The 16,749-nt window shown below is 47.4% G+C and overlaps 9 non-coding genes across 9 annotated transcripts; all 9 read left to right on the top strand.

Moving 5' to 3' along the window:
• The first annotated feature begins 733 nt into the window (after positions 1-733).
• LOC137564633 (U4 spliceosomal RNA) lies at positions 734-874 on the top strand. Its single transcript, XR_011030723.1, has one exon. It is a non-coding gene; the product is annotated as a U4 spliceosomal RNA (small nuclear RNA).
• Positions 875-1,546: 672 nt separating this feature from the next.
• Positions 1,547-1,619, top strand: TRNAK-UUU (transfer RNA lysine (anticodon UUU)). The gene has a single exon. It is a non-coding gene; the product is annotated as a tRNA-Lys (tRNA).
• Positions 1,620-3,695: 2,076 nt separating this feature from the next.
• TRNAK-UUU (transfer RNA lysine (anticodon UUU)) lies at positions 3,696-3,768 on the top strand. Its single transcript has one exon. It is a non-coding gene; the product is annotated as a tRNA-Lys (tRNA).
• A 993-nt stretch (positions 3,769-4,761) lies between these two features.
• LOC137564632 (U4 spliceosomal RNA) lies at positions 4,762-4,902 on the top strand. Its single transcript, XR_011030722.1, has one exon. It is a non-coding gene; the product is annotated as a U4 spliceosomal RNA (small nuclear RNA).
• A 672-nt stretch (positions 4,903-5,574) lies between these two features.
• TRNAK-UUU (transfer RNA lysine (anticodon UUU)) lies at positions 5,575-5,647 on the top strand. Its single transcript has one exon. It is a non-coding gene; the product is annotated as a tRNA-Lys (tRNA).
• A 303-nt stretch (positions 5,648-5,950) lies between these two features.
• Positions 5,951-6,023, top strand: TRNAK-UUU (transfer RNA lysine (anticodon UUU)). The gene has a single exon. It is a non-coding gene; the product is annotated as a tRNA-Lys (tRNA).
• A 1,004-nt stretch (positions 6,024-7,027) lies between these two features.
• Positions 7,028-7,168, top strand: LOC137564631 (U4 spliceosomal RNA). The gene has a single exon (XR_011030721.1). It is a non-coding gene; the product is annotated as a U4 spliceosomal RNA (small nuclear RNA).
• Positions 7,169-7,840: 672 nt separating this feature from the next.
• Positions 7,841-7,913, top strand: TRNAK-UUU (transfer RNA lysine (anticodon UUU)). Its single transcript has one exon. It is a non-coding gene; the product is annotated as a tRNA-Lys (tRNA).
• An 8,203-nt stretch (positions 7,914-16,116) lies between these two features.
• TRNAK-UUU (transfer RNA lysine (anticodon UUU)) lies at positions 16,117-16,189 on the top strand. Its single transcript has one exon. It is a non-coding gene; the product is annotated as a tRNA-Lys (tRNA).
• Positions 16,190-16,749: the final 560 nt, after the last annotated feature.

Here is a 16,749-nt window from a genome sequence, read left to right as displayed (position 1 = left end):
CAGCAGATAGATGGTTCCATAGATAATTTCCAACATGTCCGATCTTATTATCGATCCTTTTTCTCATCGATTTCTCATAGAAATGAATGGAAATTGATCAGAAAAGATAAGAATCGGAAAGTCGATCGGAAATAAGATCGGATAGTAATCGACTGAAAAATGTCATCGTGTATTCCCAGCATTAGAGTAATTCGCCGGATCCCTTCTCCAGCCTGCACATCTACCCTCAAAGCAGCAATGGAAGGAGCTTCATGTTTACCATGAGCATCAGAAAATTAACAGCTCACATACCATCTCTCTCCTCCAGTAACCTGCAACCACCAAGACTTTGGCCAACTCCCAAGCACCTCTAGCCAGCGCAGCTTACCAGTACTTCCAGGCACAATAATCACAGGCCCAATTATCAGCACACATGGCAGTGACGTAGACTCATTACTCCATTTTTCAAATTGTATTTTTCATGTATTTTACAAGTGCGGGACTGGCCCAATTGGCACCCTTCTCCACAAAACACTATGCTGGCATCCCTGGCAGGCTTTGTTTTGCCCTCTTTGCCGCCTTTTCAAATGCTAAGACTCTTTAGCCGCTTATTAACAATGCTTGTTTAGTGGCTGTCTAATTAGCATATGGCATCCCATGATCCTCAGCGGAACACTGTAAACTGCGTTTGTCTCTCCTTAAGGTGATTCCTTTATCCAAGAAAGAGGGGATATTTGCTGGCATTAGCTTGGCTAACTTTGCGCAGTGGCAGTATCATAGCCAATGAGGTTCAACCGAGGCGTGATTATTGCTAATTGAAAACTTTTCCCAATACCCCGCCATGATGACTTGAAATATAGTCAGCATCGGCAATTTTTGACAGTCTCTTCGGAGACTGACTAAGGTGTTTACCAACAGAGAAAGGATTATCTTCAAGGTGCATGATGACTGAGCAGTGCTCGTGTGGTAGTACCGTGGCTGGCACAATAACAACATTTCGTAGCACCTCTTATCTCCAAATCAGTCTTGGCAACAAAATGCTCACTTGTCAGCGTTCTTTCATGAGGGTGAGGTCCAGTGTCTTACTCTCTGGCAAATTTATAAACACCAGCAGGATGACTAAAATGACAAAAGTCCACTTTTCATCTGCAGGTTGCAACTTTTCTAATGCCACATTCCTAAGAGAGAGAACAGTGTTGTTTCTCAGAGGTCTGGCCTGAAAAATTTGGAGGTCACAAGCTCCATTTATTTGCGCTAGATACGATCCCGTGGCCTCTCGCTAGCTCTTTCTGCAAGCGTTGTTGGGGTGCTCAGAAACAGAGCACCGCTGACATTTAGGTTTCGCCGGCCTATAGCTTCTTCTGGCTGGTGTACCATTGTTTTAAAAGTGTCAACAATCAGCCAAGGTGAAGAACCTGATGGTTGAAGGAAACAACAGCGCATTCTGCTGTTTCCCGGCTATCTAGGTGCTATAGACTGCTCATGACTTGCACTAGACCTTAACTTGCGCCCAGCCTTGCAATACTGTAGCTAAACTTTGAGCTGCTGGTGATCACACCTTTTCAGAGCCTGGATAGCTCAGTCGGTAGAGCATCAGACTTTTAATCTGAGGGTCCAGGGTTCAAGTCCCTGTTCAGGCGATGCTCTCTGCCTTTCGTTATGCTTCGTGTCCTCTCCCTATCTTCCTCAACTGCAGCCTCTTGCGTGCTCCGCTTGCACCAGGCCAAAACACCGATGTCGGCCGCTTTCCATGCCTTCGCTGATTGGTGGCTACCTTTCTAATGCTTTTGATTAGATGTCTGTACAGCGCTCTATCCCCTAAAGAATTACACACAGTTCCACCATTAAATGTCCACAGTCTCTGATATCAAACAACACTCTGCATACAGTCCCACTGCTGCAAAGGAAAAAACCCGTCTCCAAGTCTCTGGTAGTAATATATACTCTCACCAATGTTGCAAGGCTGATTTGCCACAGATCAGCTAAACTCGTGTATGGGTGAAGATTCTTTCCTTGTATTTCTTCTTCCACCACTTCACTCCTGGGTCATTATCACCTCAGAGAAATATATAGCATATCATAGCGTGAACCTGTATATAAATTTTCCACATATATATATACAAGATTTGGGTGCACCCCAACACTGGTACGTGCTCCCCACTGTGTGTTCCACTTTACACCAATCCCACTCCAATGAGAAAAATTCCTGCTCACCAGATATATATGCTGACCTTTACGGACCAGCAACAGATCATATGGATGCCTTGAGTCTAGATATCCCTCCAGTACACCTCCAAACTTTTCCAGTATTTGCAGCACCTCTTTCCGCAGTTCCTCAGATAAGGAAAATTGAAAAGCACATAGTGTAAGCCTGTTCACAAAAAACCTACACCCGTGCTTGTTCACATGCAAGTGTTCCCCACTGTGGCCGCTACACACCCTGTGTCTCTATGAACTTCCACACCACTGTGCACAATAACCAGTAGTCGCTCACCAGATTTCCATGCTGACCTCACATAGCCCAGCCAACAGCGCTTTCTGATCGCACAGGGTAGTTGCACAGGATGGGAGACTCTTTACCAACAGCGTTTTAAATTTCTCCCTGTAGAACTAATACACAGCTCCTCATAGCATAATACTGTTTTTATTCCTTAGTAAAATGTTAAAAGTACACTCACATTCTGTAAAATCAATATGCGCATAGTATAAAACCTCCTGGACGTCCTCACCGCCGCTCTCTCAGCGTCTTCCTGCCTGCCGCTTGAGGCCACGCCCTACCGGTTTCGTCAAATGACTCATCAGGGGCTTGCTGGCCAGCGGCAGGCTGGAACGCTATGTACAACATTGTATGCAGATTAGCTGTTTGAGCGGCTCCTATCTCGCGGTGTGTGTTCTCTATTACCTAGCAACCAGTCAGCTTCACGTACTAATTCCTTCCTCTCCTCCTATTGTAAAAACATATGTTCGCATATATCATGAGGAGCGCATACCAATGCGATCTCCATACACATTATCCCTCTTTGTATATACTATCTATTTCCCTTTGTGCAAATGTGCAAATGTGACCTTTATTGTGCCAAATACAGTTATGCATAATCCTTATGTGTGACTTAACCCTATGTTGATGCTAGTGTTAATACTCTGTCATCAACTACTATTATTAGTCCTATTGTGTTATGCCCTATCTAATACGTGTTACACGTGTGCCTAATACAAATTATTCCATTATTATTATCATTATTATTTTTACATTCATTTGTTCTGGCATGACGGATCCCACCGTGGTTTATAGGGGGGGCCTACTCTAACTAGGACCCGCCTCTAGCCCCCACTCGATCCCAGATTCCAAATCAAGGGGATCCGTCATACCATCACATATCCCAAAACCAAGTGACAGTGCAATTCAGTGTCCTCATAGAATGAACAGCACATTAGTGATTCCTACTACAAGATATCCTCATAAAGATATTGAAATAAGCAATACATAAGTAATTCCTACCAGAATAACATTAGTATTGGGGAAAGGGAATGCTATATCACACACCTCCTTTCTAATGCCACCTTCCAAATCAAGTACAGTTTTATTCTTTCAGAGATCTGACCTAGAAAATGTAGAGGTCGCAGGCTATAGCCAGCTCAGGGCATGTACTAGACCTTCCGTCCATCCTGCTTGGAATAACTGACTTTTGAGCTGCTGGTGAAGCCCACCTTCCAGGGCCTGGAAAGCTCAGTCGGTAGAGCATCAGACTTTTAATCTGAGGGTCCAGGGTTCAAGTCCCTGTTCAGGCGATGCCTTTCCTTTACCCCATGCTCATTGGCCATCACTTCCGCTACCTGAGTTCCCTCTGCAACTGCTGCCTCTTGCGTGCTTTGCTTGCAGTAAGCCATAACCGAAACATCAGCTGCTTTCTGTGCATCCCCCGAACTCTCACAGCCTCCCTGCGTCTTGAATCTATTTCTCTTCAACTTTTTCTGCTGTGATATTAAACATGGATTATTCCATGCATAAAAGAGGCATCAAACCGTCAACATTATGCTGGGAATACACCATACGTTTTTTCAGCAGATAGATGGTTCCATAGATAATTTCCAACATGTCCGATCTTATTATCGATCCTTTTTCTCATAGAAATGAATGGAAATTGATCAGAAAAGATAAGAATCGGAAAGTCGATCGGAAATAAGATCGGATAGTAATCGACTGAAAAATGTCGTCGTGTATTCCCAGCATTAGAGTAATTCGCCGGATCCCTTCTCCAGCCTGCACATCTACCCTCAAAGCAGCAATGGAAGGAGCTTCATGCTTACCATGAGCATCAGAAAATTAACAGCTCACGTACCATCTCTCTCCTCCAGTAACCTGCAACCACCAAGACTTTGGCCAACTCCCAAGCACCTCTAGCCAGCGCAGCTTACCAGTACTTCCAGGCACAATAATCACAGGCCCAATTATCAGCACACATGGCAGTGACGTAGACTCATTACTCCATTTTTCAAATTGTATTTTTCATGTATTTTACAAGTGCGGGACTGGCCCACTTGGCAGCCTGCTCCACAAAACACTATGCTGGCATCCCTGGCAGGCTTTGTTTTGCCCTCTTTGCCGCCTTTTCAAATGCTAAGACTCTTTAGCCGCTTATTAACAATGCTTGTTTAGTGGCTGTCTAATTAGCATATGGCATCCCATGATCCTCAGCGGAACACTGTAAACTGCGTTTGTCTCCCCTTAAGGTGATTCCTTTATCCAAGAAAGAGGGGATATTTGCTGGCATTAGCTTAGCTAACTTTGCGCAGTGGCAGTATCATAGCCAATGAGGTTCAACCGAGGCGTGATTATTGCTAATTGAAAACTTTTCCCAATACCCCGCCATGATGACTTGAAATATAGTCAGCATCGGCAATTTTTGACAGTCTCTTCGGAGACTGACTAAGGTGTTTACCAACAGAGAAAGGATTATCTTCAAGGTGCATGATGACTGAGCAGTGCTCGTGTGGTAGAACCGTGGCTGGCACAATAACAACATTTCGTAGCACCTCTTATCTCCAAATCAGTCTTGGCCACAAAATGCTCACTTGTCAGCGTTCTTTCATGAGGGTGAGGTCCAGTGTCTTACTCTCTGGCAAATTTATAAACACCAGCAGGATGACTAAAATGACAAAAGTCCACTTTTCATCTGCAGGTTGCTACTTTTCTAATGCCACATTCCTAAGAGAGAGAACAGTGTTGTTTCTCAGAGGTCTGGCCTGAAAAATTTGGAGGTCACAAGCTCCATTTATTTGCGCTAGATACGATCCCGTGGCCTCTCGCTAGCTCTTTCTGCAAGCGTTGTTGGGGTGCTCAGAAACAGAGCACCGCTGACATTTAGGTTTCGCCGGCCTATAGCTTCTTCTGGCTGGTGTACCATTGTTTTAAAAGTGTCAACAATCATCCAAGGTGAAGAACCTGATGGTTGAAGGAAACAACAGCGCATTCTGCTGTTTCCCGGCTATCTAGGTGCTATAGACTGCTCATGACTTGCACTAGACCTTAACTTGCGCCCAGCCTGGAAATACTGTAGCTAAACTTTGAGCTGCTGGTGATCGCACCTTGTCAGAGCCTGGATAGCTCAGTCGGTAGAGCATCAGACTTTTAATCTGAGGGTCCAGGGTTCAAGTCCCTGTTCAGGTGATGCTCTCTGCCTTTTGTTATGCTTCGTGTCCTCTCCCTATCTTCCTCAACTGCAGCCTCTTGCATGCTCCGCTTGCACCAGGCCAAAACACCGATGTCGGCCGCTTTCCATGCCTTCGCTGATTGGTGGCTACCTTTCTAATGCCACCTTCCAAATCAAGTACAGTTTTATTCTTTCAGAGATCTGACCTAGAAAATGTAGAGGTCGCAGGCTATAGCCAGCTCAGGGCATGTACTAGACCTTCCGTCCATCCTGCTTGGAATAACTGACTTTTGAGCTGCTGGTGAAGCTCACCTTTCAGGGCCTGGATAGCTCAGTCGGTAGAGCATCAGACTTTTAAGCTGAGGGTCCAGGGTTCAAGTCCCTGTTCAGGCGATGCCTTTCCTTTACCCCATGCTCATTGGCCATCACTTCCGCTACCTGAGTTCCCTCTGCAACTGCTGCCTCTTGCGTGCTTTGCTTGCAGTAAGCCATAACCGAAACATCAGCCGCTTTCTGTGCATCCCCCGAACTCTCACAGCCTCCCTGCGTCTTGAATCTATTTCTCTTCAACTTTTTCTGCTGTGATATTAAACATGGATTATTCCATGCATAAAAGAGGCATCAAACCGTCAACATTATGCTGGGAATACACCATAAGTTTTTTCAGCAGATAGATGGTTCCATAGATAATTTCCAACATGTCCGGTCTTATTATCGATCCTTTTTCTCATCGATTTCTCATAGAAATGAATGGAAATTGATCAGAAAAGATAAGAATCGGAAAGTCGATCGGAAATAAGATCGGATAGTAATCGACTGAAAAATGTCATCGTGTATTCCCAGCATTAGAGTAATTCGCCGGATCCCTTCTCCAGCCTGCACATCTACCCTCAAAGCAGCAATGGAAGGAGCTTCATGTTTACCATGAGCATCAGAAAATTAACAGCTCACATACCATCTCTCTCCTCCAGTAACCTGCAACCACCAAGACTTTGGCCAACTCCCAAGCACCTCTAGCCAGCGCAGCTTACCAGTACTTCCAGGCACAATAATCACAGGCCCAATTATCAGCACACATGGCAGTGACGTAGACTCATTACTCCATTTTTCAAATTGTATTTTTCATGTATTTTACAAGTGCGGGACTGGCCCAATTGGCACCCTTCTCCACAAAACACTATGCTGGCATCCCTGGCAGGCTTTGTTTTGCCCTCTTTGCCGCCTTTTCAAATGCTAAGACTCTTTAGCCGCTTATTAACAATGCTTGTTTAGTGGCTGTCTAATTAGCATATGGCATCCCATGATCCTCAGCGGAACACTGTAAACTGCGTTTGTCTCTCCTTAAGGTGATTCCTTTATCCAAGAAAGAGGGGATATTTGCTGGCATTAGCTTGGCTAACTTTGCGCAGTGGCAGTATCATAGCCAATGAGGTTCAACCGAGGCGTGATTATTGCTAATTGAAAACTTTTCCCAATACCCCGCCATGATGACTTGAAATATAGTCAGCATCGGCAATTTTTGACAGTCTCTTCGGAGACTGACTAAGGTGTTTACCAACAGAGAAAGGATTATCTTCAAGGTGCATGATGACTGAGCAGTGCTCGTGTGGTAGTACCGTGGCTGGCACAATAACAACATTTCGTAGCACCTCTTATCTCCAAATCAGTCTTGGCAACAAAATGCTCACTTGTCAGCGTTCTTTCATGAGGGTGAGGTCCAGTGTCTTACTCTCTGGCAAATTTATAAACACCAGCAGGATGACTAAAATGACAAAAGTCCACTTTTCATCTGCAGGTTGCAACTTTTCTAATGCCACATTCCTAAGAGAGAGAACAGTGTTGTTTCTCAGAGGTCTGGCCTGAAAAATTTGGAGGTCACAAGCTCCATTTATTTGCGCTAGATACGATCCCGTGGCCTCTCGCTAGCTCTTTCTGCAAGCGTTGTTGGGGTGCTCAGAAACAGAGCACCGCTGACATTTAGGTTTCGCCGGCCTATAGCTTCTTCTGGCTGGTGTACCATTGTTTTAAAAGTGTCAACAATCAGCCAAGGTGAAGAACCTGATGGTTGAAGGAAACAACAGCGCATTCTGCTGTTTCCCGGCTATCTAGGTGCTATAGACTGCTCATGACTTGCACTAGACCTTAACTTGCGCCCAGCCTTGCAATACTGTAGCTAAACTTTGAGCTGCTGGTGATCACACCTTTTCAGAGCCTGGATAGCTCAGTTGGTAGAGCATCAGACTTTTAATCTGAGGGTCCAGGGTTCAAGTCCCTGTTCAGGCGATGCTCTCTGCCTTTCGTTATGCTTCGTGTCCTCTCCCTATCTTCCTCAACTGCAGCCTCTTGCGTGCTCCGCTTGCACCAGGCCAAAACACCGATGTCGGCCGCTTTCCATGCCTTCGCTGATTGGTGGCTACCTTTCTAATGCTTTTGATTAGATGTCTGTACAGCGCTCTATCCCCTAAAGAATTACACACAGTTCCACCATTAAATGTCCACAGTCTCTGATATCAAACAACACTCTGCATACAGTCCCACTGCTGCAAAGGAAAAAACCCGTCTCCAAGTCTCTGGTAGTAATATATACTCTCACCAATGTTGCAAGGCTGATTTGCCACAGATCAGCTAAACTCGTGTATGGGTGAAGATTCTTTCCTTGTATTTCTTCTTCCACCACTTCACTCCTGGGTCATTATCACCTCAGAGAAATATATAGCATATCATAGCGTGAACCTGTATATAAATTTTCCACATATATATATACAAGATTTGGGTGCACCCCAACACTGGTACGTGCTCCCCACTGTGTGTTCCACTTTACACCAATCCCACTCCAATGAGAAAAATTCCTGCTCACCAGATATATATGCTGACCTTTACGGACCAGCAACAGATCTGTCACAAACCTGGTAGCAGAGGAGACCGTTGTGCTGAGGGTAGCAACTCTTGCAGCTTGACACCCAGTACTCCTGGAGTGGGAACAGGAGCACTAAGGTGTGCAGGAGGCAGGAGTGCTCGCAGGATCCGGTGGTGAGCTGAGCAGACTGGAACCGCGGCACTCCCCTGGCCTGAGTCGGGTGGTGCAAGGACTCAACGACCAGCGTGGATAGTAGCAAGGCAAATCCCAGGACAAGCAGGAGTCGGCAACGGAGCGGGTTCTCAGACAGGCAGGGTTCGGCAGCAGAGCGGGTAGTCAGACAAGGCAGAGGTCGGCAACGGAGCGGTTTCTCAGACGGACAGAGTTCGGCAACAGAGCGGGTGGTCAGGCAAGCAGAGGTCATCAACAGGCGGGCAGTCAGACAAGCCGAGGTCAGGTTTCCGGGAACAAACAAGCAGGCAGACAACAAGTCACGGCACGGGAGTACACACTAGCTGCAATACTACAGCAAGGTAGCAATGCACTCTCCAGACTTAAATAGGCATCTTTGGCGCGCACGGCATGACGCGCCGCGCGCGCATGCGCACCGCACAACACGCCGCGCGCGCATGCGCAGATGCGGTCACGTACGCGCACGCACACGCGCACGCCTAGACGCGCACGCGCGCGCCCGCGCAGCGCCCGCACGCGCAAACGCCAGATCAGAGCATACACAGCAGCCATCCCTGTGCACGCAACGCCACACAACGCCTACGCCAGCGCCTCCAGACGCCAACGCCTACGCCGTGCGATGCAGCGCCCACTGGTGAGCATCGACAGGTCGCCCCGCCGAGACCCACCAGGACGACCGCCAGTATCCGTGCGTACTGGCCGCCTCCTCTGAACAGGTAACTGACCGTGACAATGCCCTCCCCTAAGGGGCAGCCTCCGGATGCCCTCAGTAGCTGGCTTCTCCGGGAAATCCCTGTGGAACTGGTTGACCAGATGGGTGGCATGGACGTTTACTGCTGGTTCCCAAGAACTTTCCTCTATGCCATATCCCTTCCACTTGACAAGATACTGGATCTGATTGTACCTTCTTCTGGCATCCAAGATTGCCTCCACCTCGTACTCCTCCTCTCCTTCAACCAAGATCGGTGGCGGTGGGTTTGTTCTTCTACCAGAAAAGGAATCCACAGTGGTAGGTTTTAATAATGCAGTATGGAATACAGGATGAATCTTTAGGTTACCAGGGAGATCCAATTCAAAAGCTACCGGTCCTATCCTCCTTTTGATGGGAAATGGTCCAATGAACTTAGGACCCAGCTTTTTGGACGGGCAGGCCAACTTGAGATTCACCGTAGATAACCAGACTGAATCCCCCACTTTGAAGTCTGGATTGTCTCTTCTGTGAAGATCAGCCTTCCTCTTGTAATTCTTTTGAGCTTGGGACATGGTATGTTGCAGGATCAGGTTATTTTCTTGTAATGTTTTGATCAGGTTGTCAGAGGCAGGTACTGATGTCTCTGAAAGAATGTTTGGCAGAAATGACGGATGGAACCCATAATTTGCAAAGAACGGAGACTGTTGTGTGCTTGAATGAACGGAGTTGTTATAGGCGAATTCGGCCAATGGCAGGAGCTGGACCCAGTTGTCTTGTGCTGATGATAGGAAACATCTCAAATACTGTTCTAACGTTTGATTGGTGCGTTCTGTCTGGCCATTTGACTGTGGATGATAAGCAGATGAGAAATGTAGTTGAATGTTCAAGGATTTGCACAAAGCTTTCCAAAATCGGGATGTGAACTGTGTCCCTCTGTCCGAGACGATGTCGGCTGGAACCCCATGAAGGCGCACAATCTCTTTAATAAAAGCTTTGGCCGTTGTTTGCGCTGAAGGAATACCTTCCATAGGTAGGAAGTGCGCCATCTTGGACAGACGGTCAACCACAACAAAGATGGTATTACACCCCTCTGATCTTGGCAATTCCACAATAAAATCCATAGAAATTGAGTGCCAGGGCCTGGGTGGTACTGGCAGCGGGTTAAGTAGACCCCATGGCTTGAACTTTGATCCTTTAAATCGACAGCATACGGGACAGGCAGTTACGTATACCTTGCAATCTCTTCTAAGCTTAGGCCACCAGAATGAACGTTGCACCAGGTCCTGAGTCTTCGTAACACCAAAGTGACCTGCCAGTTTGTGGTCGTGACAGGATTCGAGAACTATGTGACGCAATTCTTCTGGCACAAACATCCTGTTACCGAACCACCACAGGCCCTCCCTCTCTTCCAGAGAGTCCTTGATGGCTTCCGGTGGGTCGGTTGATGCCTGACGGAGCTGGCTAATTAGTGCTGGTTGAATAATCAAAAAGTTCTGATCAGACAGAATTGTATCAGGTATGCTTGGATTCTCATCTTCTGGAAACATACGGGATAAGGCGTCTGGTTTTGTGTTTTTTGATCCTGGTCTGTAGGTGATGTGGAATATAAATCTTGAAAAGAACAAAGCCCACCTGGCCTGCCTTGGATTCAACCTTTTGGCGGTTTTAAGATATTCGAGGTTACGGTGATCCGTGAAGATAAGTATAGGCTGGGCTGCGCCTTCCAGAAGGTATCTCCATTCCTCTAATGCAACCTTGATAGCCAGCAATTCTCTGTCCCCCACATCGTAATTTCTCTCCGCCTCCGACAGCTTCCTCGAATAAAATGCCACTGGATGCAGCAAAGCCTTGATTCCCTGTCTTTGTGATAGCACTGCCCCTACCGCAGAATCAGATGCGTCCACTTCTAGTACAAAGGCCAATGCCGGGTCCGGATGTCTGAGAACAGGCGCAGATGTGAAGTGTTGCTTCAGCTTATCAAATGCTGCCTGAGCCTCTTCATTCCATAGGAAGTGACTATTCTGACGTGTAAGCTGAGTGATGGGCAGAATGATTGCGGAAAAGTTTTTAATAAATCTGCGGTAAAAATTGGCAAATCCCACAAACCTCTGAACTGCCTTCCGGTTGGTGGGGGCTGGCCAATCCAGAATTGCCTGGATCTTCTGTGGATCCATTGTAAATCCTTCATTTGAAATGATAAGTCCCAAGAACTGTATGACCTTCTTCTCGAACTCACACTTCTCGGCTTTGACGAATAGATTGTGTTGTCTAAGGCGAGCCAGTACCTGACAGACCTGATGGCGATGATCCTCCAATGAAGCTGAAAATACTAGGATGTCATCTAAATAAACTATTATAAATTGATCGATAAAGTCTTTTAGGACGTCATTAATGAAATACTGGAATGTCGCCGGGGCATTGCAGAGCCTGAACGGCATTACCAAGTATTCGAAATGTCCGTAACGTGATCTAAAGGCAGTTTTCCACTCGTCTCCAGCTCTTATTCTGACCAGATTATAAGCTCCTCTTAAATCCAGTTTAGAAAAAATTCTGGCTTCACGGAGCTTCTGGAAAAGTTCTGGAACCAGAGGTAGTGGGTAGCGGTTCTTGATAGTCACTTTATTAAGCTCCCGGTAGTCTATGCAGGGTCTTAGTGTTTTGTCTTTTTTTTGTACAAAAAAGATTCCTGCTCCCGCTGGAGAGATGGATGGCCTGATAAATCCTTTCTTGAGATTCTCTTCAATATAAAGTCTGAGCGTTTCTTGTTCCGGGTCGGAGAGGGGAAACATACGCCCAAACGGAATCCTGGATCCTGGAACTAGGTCAATCGGACAATCGTACGGTCGGTGAGGTGGTAAACAATCTGCCCCTTTCTTATCAAACACATCAAGGTATTCATGGTACTGGGACGGAACAATTTCTTGAAGTGCTTTTGATGTACATAGCAATGGGCCAGAAGTGATTGGATTAACGGATAAACAGCAACTCCCACAGTAGACTGAATTGAAAGAGACGACTCCTGAAGACCAATTGATGAGTGGGTTGTGTGCTTGAAGCCAGGGTAGTCCTAGAATTACAGGAAACATTGGAGAAGCTAGAAGGTCGAATTTGAGTAGTTCTTGGTGAGTATCGAGGATAAGAGCACTGGTGGGAATGGTTTCCATAGTAACCGGACCTGAACAGACAGTTGATCCATCGGCTAAATGAATGTGGAGTGGTTCTTTGCGGGGCTGCACTGGAAATTGATGGTGAGTGGCGAATGAAATGTCCATGAAACAACTACAGGCTCCGGAGTCAATGATGGCGGTGGTCCTAATGGTTCTTCCTGGGAACTGAAATGAGATAGGAATGGTCAGGTGATTAGTTAACCTGGGAGGGTAGCTAGAGGGTGAATTTCTAGATGAAAAATCCTTACCCATGGGTCGAACCGGGCAAGTCCTGATCATGTGGCCAGCAGCTCCACAGTAGAAGCATAAGTTCCCTTGTCGTCTTCTGTTCTTTTCCTCTGCTGATACGGGAGAACGCATAACCCCTAACTGCATTGGTTCCTCTTGATCCATCGTTGCAGTAGAAGCTGTGCCTGAGGCAGAGGGGAGAGTAGGGACCCAGAGTGCACGGGAGACGGTGCCTGCTGATTTCTCCATCTGTCGTTCCCGTAACCGCCGGTCAATCTGGATTGCCAAATCAATCAAGGCATCGAGGGTAGCTGGTATTCCCACCCGAGCCAGTTCATCTTTCAGGGTTTCGGATAGCCCGAGGCGGTACTGGTGTTTCAATGCGCCCTCGTTCCAGTCCGTGTCTGCTGACCATCTGCGGAATTCGGAAGTATATTCTTCTACTGGTCTTCGACCCTGGCGTAGCTTGCTTAGTCCTATTTCGGCTGTGGCCTGTCGCTGTGGGTCATCATATAAGACTGCCATATGGGTAAAAAAGGTTTCTGTTGACGCTAAAGCAGGGTGCTTTTGATCCATCAGCCGGTGAGCCCAGGTCTGCGGATCTCCTTGGAGTAATGAAATGACATAACCCACCTTTACTTCTTCATGAGGGAAGGTACGTGGCTGAAGAGAAAAATAAAGCTGGCAGGCGTGTTTAAAGGCTTGGAATTTCGATCTATCTCCGGAGAACCGTTCTGGCGTGGGGACTCGTGGTTCAGGGGCTAGCAGAGCAGGTGCAGGGGCAAGGTTGCTTGCTGCTGGTAATTGTGCTTGCGGTGCTACGGCAGGGGCAGGCGGCTGACTAGGTGCAGCTGCTGAGAGAGTGTCCATGCGGCCTTCCAGCCGTTGGTGACCCGCTTGGAGCTCCTTCAGGGCATCTGTCAATGCGGCCATCTGATTGCAGAGGGTGGTTAGTACTGTTGCTACCTCAGCGGTCTCCATTAGTTGCTGTAGTATTATGTCACAAACCTGGTAGCAGAGGAGACCGTTGTGCTGAGGGTAGCAACTCTTGCAGCTTGACACCCAGTACTCCTGGAGTGGGAACAGGAGCACTAAGGTGTGCAGGAGGCAGGAGTGCTCGCAGGATCCGGTGGTGAGCTGAGCAGACTGGAACCGCGGCACTCCCCTGGCCTGAGTCGGGTGGTGCAAGGACTCAACGACCAGCGTGGATAGTAGCAAGGCAAATCCCAGGACAAGCAGGAGTCGGCAACGGAGCGGGTTCTCAGACAGGCAGGGTTCGGCAGCAGAGCGGGTAGTCAGACAAGGCAGAGGTCGGCAACGGAGCGGTTTCTCAGACGGACAGAGTTCGGCAACAGAGCGGGTGGTCAGGCAAGCAGAGGTCATCAACAGGCGGGCAGTCAGACAAGCCGAGGTCAGGTTTCCGGGAACAAACAAGCAGGCAGACAACAAGTCACGGCACGGGAGTACACACTAGCTGCAATACTACAGCAAGGTAGCAATGCACTCTCCAGACTTAAATAGGCATCTTTGGCGCGCACGGCATGACGCGCCGCGCGCGCATGCGCACCGCACAACACGCCGCGCGCGCATGCGCAGATGCGGTCACGTACGCGCACGCACACGCGCACGCCTAGACGCGCACGCGCGCGCCCGCGCAGCGCCCGCACGCGCAAACGCCAGATCAGAGCATACACAGCAGCCATCCCTGTGCACGCAACGCCACACAACGCCTACGCCAGCGCCTCCAGACGCCAACGCCTACGCCGTGCGATGCAGCGCCCACTGGTGAGCATCGACAGGTCGCCCCGCCGAGACCCACCAGGACGACCGCCAGTATCCGTGCGTACTGGCCGCCTCCTCTGAACAGGTAACTGACCGTGACAAGATCATATGGATGCCTTGAGTCTAGATATCCCTCCAGTACACCTCCAAACTTTTCCAGTATTTGCAGCACCTCTTTCCGCAGTTCCTCAGATAAGGAAAATTGAAAAGCACATAGTGTAAGCCTGTTCACAAAAAACCTACACCCGTGCTTGTTCACATGCAAGTGTTCCCCACTGTGGCCGCTACACACCCTGTGTCTCTATGAACTTCCACACCACTGTGCACAATAACCAGTAGTCGCTCACCAGATTTCCATGCTGACCTCACAGAGCCCAGCCAACAGCGCTTTCTGATCGCACAGGGTAGTTGCACAGGATGGGAGACTCTTTACCAACAGCGTTTTAAATTTCTCCCTGTAGAACTAATACACAGCTCCTCATAGCATAATACTGTTTTTATTCCTTAGTAAAATGTTAAAAGTACACTCACATTCTGTAAAATCAATATGCGCATAGTATAAAACCTCCTGGACGTCCTCACCGCCGCTCTCTCAGCGTCTTCCTGCCTGCCGCTTGAGGCCACGCCCTACCGGTTTCGTCAAATGACTCATCAGGGGCTTGCTGGCCAGCGGCAGGCTGGAACGCTATGTACAACATTGTATGCAGATTAGCTGTTTGAGCGGCTCCTATCTCGCGGTGTGTGTTCTCTATTACCTAGCAACCAGTCAGCTTCACGTACTAATTCCTTCCTCTCCTCCTATTGTAAAAACATATGTTCGCATATATCATGAGGAGCGCATACCAATGCGATCTCCATACACATTATCCCTCTTTGTATATACTATCTATTTCCCTTTGTGCAAATGTGCAAATGTGACCTTTATTGTGCCAAATACAGTTATGCACAATCCTTATGTGTGACTTAACCCTATGTTGATGCTAGTGTTAATACTCTGTCATCAACTACTATTATTAGTCCTATTGTGTTATGCCCTATCTAATACGTGTTACACGTGTGCCTAATACAAATTATTCCATTATTATTATCATTATTATTTTTACATTCATTTGTTCTGGCATGACGGATCCCACCGTGGTTTATAGGGGGGGCCTACTCTAACTAGGACCCGCCTCTAGCCCCCACTCGATCCCAGATTCCAAATCAAGGGGATCCGTCATACCATCACATATCCCAAAACCAAGTGACAGTGCAATTCAGTGTCCTCATAGAATGAACAGCACATTAGTGATTCCTACTACAAGATATCCTCATAAAGATATTGAAATAAGCAATACATAAGTAATTCCTACCAGAATAACATTAGTATTGGGGAAAGGGAATGCTATATCACACACCTCCTTTCTAATGCCACCTTCCAAATCAAGTACAGTTTTATTCTTTCAGAGATCTGACCTAGAAAATGTAGAGGTCGCAGGCTATAGCCAGCTCAGGGCATGTACTAGACCTTCCGTCCATCCTGCTTGGAATAACTGACTTTTGAGCTGCTGGTGAAGCCCACCTTCCAGGGCCTGGATAGCTCAGTCGGTAGAGCATCAGACTTTTAATCTGAGGGTCCAGGGTTCAAGTCCCTGTTCAGGCGATGCCTTTCCTTTACCCCATGCTCATTGGCCATCACTTCCGCTACCTGAGTTCCCTCTGCAACTGCTGCCTCTTGCGTGCTTTGCTTGCAGTAAGCCATAACCGAAACATCAGCTGCTTTCTGTGCATCCCCCGATCTCTCACAGCCTCCCTGCGTCTTGAATCTATTTCTCTTCAACTTTTTCTGCTGTGATATTAAACATGGATTATTCCATGCATAAAAGAGGCATCAAACCGTCAACATTATGCTGGGAATACACCATACGTTTTTTCAGCAGATAGATGGTTCCATAGATAATTTCCAACATGTCCGATCTTATTATCGATCCTTTTTCTCATAGAAATGAATGGAAATTGATCAGAAAAGATAAGAATCGGAAAGTCGATCGGAAAAAAGATCGGATAGTAATCGACTGAAAAATGTCGTCGTGTATTCCCAGCATTAGAGTAATTCGCCGGATCCCTTCTCCAGCCTGCACATCTACCCTCAAAGCAGCAATGGAAGGAGCTTCATGCTTACCATGAGCATCAGAAAATTAACAGCTCACGTACCATCTCTCT

The sequence above is a fragment of the Hyperolius riggenbachi genome, chromosome 3, assembly GCF_040937935.1.
Source record: "Hyperolius riggenbachi isolate aHypRig1 chromosome 3, aHypRig1.pri, whole genome shotgun sequence".
Classification (NCBI taxonomy): Eukaryota; Metazoa; Chordata; class Amphibia; order Anura; family Hyperoliidae; genus Hyperolius; species Hyperolius riggenbachi.
This window is presented reverse-complemented; position numbering and strand designations above follow the sequence as displayed.